Below are 5,488 nucleotides of genomic sequence, written 5' to 3' on the forward strand. Positions count from 1 at the left end.
AGAATGTGGAAAAAGCAGTCGGAGCATCAGGGACTGGTACTCATGTCAGGAACCTAGTGGGTTTGCCAAGTAGATCACACACAGAATAGAGGAAGAGGATGGTAATACCTTTGTTTGAAATTAAGTAAGTCACAGTTTTTGTTGTAAAGCACTGTTCACGAAGTCCATCGGTCCAGTTTTGAAACATGTGATGTACCACGTAAATGGTTTACTATGTCTGATGTCCTTAAGATGAAGGTCAGGTGTTATTGATGCTTTAAATTTTCCTTAAATATTCACATTATCTTCAGTAGAGACATATATGTTTTAGAAACAGTCATGTCCTTCCTGGCACCCTATGCCCCCCACAGTGCCCATTGTTCCTGCTCAGCTGGAGAGACACCATGACACATGGGGCAGAGACGTGGAATCAGACACATACTTTATCCCAGAAATTTCATCTTTCTGGAAATAAATCCATGCTTCACTAAAAAAGACGACATTTAAGAAGGACACAGATGTGAGGGGGAGACAGAGGGAAGGAACTCCACACGTCCACAAGCTCAGGTCGACACAAGCTCCCCGAGCAAGGGAACCACGTGTTTTGTAGCTGAAGGTTCACGGAAGTTTGGGGGTGCTTGGCTCTCTCCAGGGCGGAGGGGCAGTCCACGGTGACATCTCATTCTTGGTCATCTGTGGCTGGGGACGCACGGCGGTGCTCACTTCTGTAAGGGAAGCGTTTTCTCTTTCTAGGTCTGATGGCATTTTTAAAAAAATAAACTTTTCGTTTGAGAATCGCTTTAGAGGTATAGAAACGTGGCAAGGACCGTGCAGAGCCCCAGGAAAGATACCCACTCCCCGCATCATTCTCCAAAGGCCACCCTGCCTTACACGGTCACATTGTCATGGCTCAGGTGCCAGGGCTGGGACCCCACGCTCCTCTAAAGCCCACAGTGTATTCGGGGTTCGCTCATGGGAGCCCTCCGTCCTTTCTCTGTCCCAGCACCCCGCCCAGGACACCAGCAGACATTAAGGCCTTGTGTCTCCTTGGGATCCTCCTGAGAGGATCTCACACTTGGCTTTTGATGACTTTGACAGTGTGGACGAGCGCTGGTCAGTGTTTTGTAGTCCGCTAGCCCCTCAGCTGGGATTGTCTGGTGTTTCCTCTCGGGTAGGCTGGGGTTCAGGGTGAGCTGGGAGGGAGACACAGAGGCCGAGCATCATCCCCACCACCTCAGGTCGAGGGCACCTGTTCTCAGCACGGCTCACAGTCACTGTGGACCCTGGCCCCCAGGCTCGGGGGTAGGGAGGGAGCCCCATCTCCCCGTCTCCTTGGTGGGGAGCTAGCCACATAGGCTGTTTGGAAATCTTCTCTGAGGGGGATCCGCCCTATTCTGACGCACTCATTCAGCCAGTCAGTCCATCAGTATGGACTCATGCGCATTTATATCCATATTTGAAGGATAGCCCCAAACTGTGTTTGTTTTTTTGCTCAGATGGCTCCAGGTTTAGCCAGCAAGAGTTCTGTGGGGTTGGGGAGTTGGGGGCCGGGTCCCTCTCACTGCCTCAAGCCTTTCATTCCCTGGCACTAGTGGGGCTCTGGTGTCCACTCATGGGTTTCCTGCGGGGACCCAGACCCCAGAACCCGCCCTCTCTCCCAGAACCCTCCTCCCCTCCTCCCAGTGGGGAGTGGGATCAGCCCTTAGAGTGGGGCTCCAGGGCTGGGTCAGCTCATTGTTACTGCTCAGGTTACTCCTCCCAGGTCTTCTTCAGGGCCGTTTTATTTATTTATTTATTTAAGAGAGAGAGAGAGAGGCCGGGGTGGGGGCGGGAGGCAGAGGACGAGGGAGAGAATCTCAAACAGGCTCCATGCCCAGCACGATCCGCGCTCCTGGACACCCGGGCCCCTCAGACCGGTTCGTTCTTCCAGGATCACCCGCGTATTCAACACACATACCCTCGCCAAAGGCTCGCGGAGGCTCCTGCGCCCTGCTCAGCACTGGGGAGCCCGAGATGGAGCTGGGCGGAAGGCAGGTGGGAGCAGCGAGGGCCGCTGTGGGTCTCCATCAGTGCGGAGGCTGGACCGGGAGCCAGGACCCTGGGCTCAGGACTAGGGCTGCGCATTTCCGGGAAGGGCTGGGCAGGAGGAAGAGGCACTAGTGCTTGACGCGAGGGGTGGGGGAGGCCACGCCCACACGCTCCTGACCCCGCCCCTTCAGGCGCCTCCAGACATCACCCCTGGGCTCAGACCTCTCCGGAAGGCCCTGGTCCTCTTAGGAATGGTTTTGGCTGCAGGAACAGAATGCTGGACTGTCAGGGCTTCAGGGATGGGCCCCAGAATTCCCGAGCCGGTCCGCCCTGCAGCGACTTTCTTCCCACTCTGCGTGGCGTTCGTTTTCCCGCTCTTTGCCTCCAGTCTCCTGGGCTCCTGCTCTGAGTGTTGCCTGGGGTGGGGTGGGGTGCGGGACCATCAGGAGAGAGAGCAGCCCCAGCGGCCCGCAGGATGGAGCCCAGCTGGGTTCTCTGGGCAGGCTGCTCGAAGGACAAAGCAGCCCCGTGAGACCTCGAGGTCCCTGTAATGGTCCAGATTCCTTCAATGAACACTTGCTGGCCGGGCTGCTGGGAGTTGGCCCTGAGCCATCCACCTCCTTTGGGGACGACCTCAGAGGCAAAGGGTGGCCTTCCAGCAGTGGCCCATGCCCAAGACTGACCCATGTGCTCCAGGACAGCTCCCACAGCACCGGCACCCTCTTTGCCTGCCTCCGTCTCTCCCCTGGCATACGAACCTGCTCAGATCTGTCTCAGAGCCTATGTCCATGGCCCCAGCAGGGCACAGGTGGGGAGGCCCCAGGGCCATAGCTGCAGAAGATGGTGTGTGTGCATTTTAGCAGAGATAGTACTGAGATTCCACGGGTTTAGGGAAAGCCTCTGGGGAATGGAAAAGGCGAGGTGCTGGGTTGTGCCTGTGGACTTGTGTGCCGGGGGAGAGAAGCATAGGGAGGGAAGGGGGCCATGTCCCTGTGAGCTCTGGAGGAGCACCGTACCTAAATGCACCGCACCAGCTTGTGGACCCGCTGCAGCCTCCCAGCACCATGAGCCGGGGCCTTGCATCCCGTGTCCTGCTTCCGGCTGCCCCTTCCAGCGGCTCCCTAGAAAATGTTACTTTTCAGTGCAAGGAAAACAGAAAATTATCCACATCATTGCCCACATGCTGTCTTTGACCCAGGCGTACTGGACTGTCAGACTGCGGCCGTGGCCAAGACCATCTTCATGTCAATGACAAAGTTCCAGAAAGTTCTTTCAGAATTCCAGTGGGAAGGAACAAGAGGGGCTCTGGGCAGTGGAGACGGGGCCAAGCCCCAACCCAGACCCATGCCTGCCCTGTCTGCAGTGCTGGGGAGGGAGCGGCGGATTTGGTGTCAGCCTGCTTGACCTCAGCTAAACTGCTCTGACTTTTGTTTTCAGATTTGAGATATTTTTGGATGGGTAAGGATGGAAAAAATGTGTGTCCCTTTTTCAGATGATTGCAGCGTGCCCTGTTGTTGTTCAGGTTCTTGGAGAGTCCACGTTGTGGGCTGGGAAGTGAGAGCTCCTGGATTTGGGAAACCCGCCCCACCCTGTACCAGTCTCTGGCCAGGGGCGGGCAGGTGTGGGCAGGTGTGGGCATCTGCATTTCGGTGAATCTGGGAGCCAGCTGCTCAGGCTAAGGCAAAATGGCACAAGAACACGAGGTCCAGTGTGCCTCCTCCCTTCTCGGGGCTCTGTGGGTGGGATATATGAAGACAGACACTGTCTCAATAGGCCTCCTCATGTCCACAGTCCCAGAGGCAAGGGACAGCTAGCTGGCAAGGGACAGTGGGGTGGGGTGGGGGGAACTGATTGGCTTTGAGGGAGAGAAAGTTGAGGACAGAGATTTTAGGAGAGGCTGCCCCACAGGGGCGAGGACCCCCCACTTCCCAGCTGCGTGATCTCGGGCAAGCTTATTGGCCTTGTCCCCACACGTAGATGTCCTGGTACCTTCAGAAGTTCAAGTTCACCTAGTCGTTCAGCCAGCAGGGACCTGGACACTGTGACAAAGCCTGAGACACAGGATGGGCAGAGGTGGTCGGCTCTGGGATGTTCCAGCGAAGAGACGAGTCGGCACAGCCGTAACAGCTGGATGGGCAGAACAAGGCAGTGTGGAAGAGACCTAAGAGGAGTTTGTCGGCCTGATGGTTCTGGATCTTTGTCACGTTCTCTTGCTGAACAGCTGGGTGACCTTGGTCAGGTTAGCTACAATTTCAGCTTCTTTCCCTATGGGTGATAACATCAGCCTCAGCCCCATTTAGGGGTCCGCGGGCTGCGACCTCCTCACTCCTCCCCTCTTCTGCTGAGGCTCCTTTCACGGGACCCTCTGCCGCCTGAGGATGAGAGTCACGAGTTTTGACCTCTTGAGAAATCATGCTACCCTCTAGAGCAAGGCAGGGGTTATTGGCCTTTCCAAGAGGCGTTGCAGGGTAGGAGGGAACAGGAGTGAGGTTCAGCCTCTGCTCTCCGTGAAGAACCGAGGAAGGTCCCTGCAAGCCAGGATAGGCACGGCTGGACCCCGAGGGCCCGGGTAGCGTTGGGTGTCCAGCTCCGATCAGGGGCTGTTCTTGGTAACAGCACCTTAAGACGTGCACAGGCCTCTCCAGGTGGGATTCTAAGACAATTTGGTCCCCGAGGCGGGTACAACCCCTGGCCTTCTTCTGCAGGTTGTAGGGTGGGTGTCTTCTCACATGTGCTTTCCCTGTGCCAGGGGCTTTCCACGCACTCACGGGCCTCAGGATAAGCTCTTGTTGACACTGTTCTTTTGCCTGTGAGGGGCAGCACTTGAAATCTGCAGAGGGCTGTGCATTTTCTAAGGGCATCTTTGGAGGGTGCTGCCCATTTCCCGGATTTCACTAATGGGTAAATAGAGGCTGAGAGACTGACTGAGGGGATGTTTGTCTTGGGGGATGCTGGAATTTCTCTGCCTGAGTATCCCTCTGGACTGGGACCTGCTCTCCCGAATGCTTCTGGCCAGACAGTCCTGCTTGTTTCTCTGGGCTCATTTTAATTAGTCATGTGACTTGTGAAGTCCTCCCCGTCGAGTCCCTCCCTTCCAGGCACTTCTTAAGCATTTTGGGCCTTGACCCCCATGGCCCCGTTGCTTTACGTCTGCAGAACCCTGCTAGAGAGTGAGCTACCCGCGGGCAGGGAGGCCTGGGTTCCCGCGGGCACAGTAGTAATTGCAGCGCGGAAGGAAGGAATGAGTGAAGGAAGGAACAACCGGTTTTGCAGGGGTCAGGACTCCAGCCTCCCCCCGCCCCCCACCTGCGGCGCGTGAACTCTCGAAGCAGGGACCCCCGGGTGGGCCACCATTTGGCGGTCCCGCGGAGCCTGGCGGGGAGGTCCCGGGGCGCAGGGGCGCACGGGGGCGCGCGGGGGCGGGTCCGCCCTGCGCCCACAGGGCTGGGCGCTGAGGCCAGGTGACCGGCGGCCGGGCGCG

General features: G+C 57.2%; 1 long non-coding RNA gene across 1 annotated transcript; it reads right to left on the bottom strand.

The window, feature by feature from the left end:
• Positions 1-404: 404 nt before the first annotated feature.
• On the bottom strand, positions 405-2,137 carry LOC123394803. The gene is made up of 2 exons (XR_006609538.1): positions 1,937-2,137; positions 405-704 (listed from the first exon to the last, which is right to left on the bottom strand). It is a non-coding gene; the product is annotated as an uncharacterized LOC123394803 (long non-coding RNA).
• Between the last annotated feature and the right edge of the window lie 3,351 nt (positions 2,138-5,488).

This window comes from Mustela putorius, unplaced genomic scaffold (genome assembly GCF_011764305.1).
Source record: "Mustela putorius furo isolate JIRA1106 unplaced genomic scaffold, ASM1176430v1.1 tig00003845_pilon_pilon_pilon, whole genome shotgun sequence".
Taxonomy (NCBI): domain Eukaryota; kingdom Metazoa; phylum Chordata; class Mammalia; order Carnivora; family Mustelidae; genus Mustela; species Mustela putorius.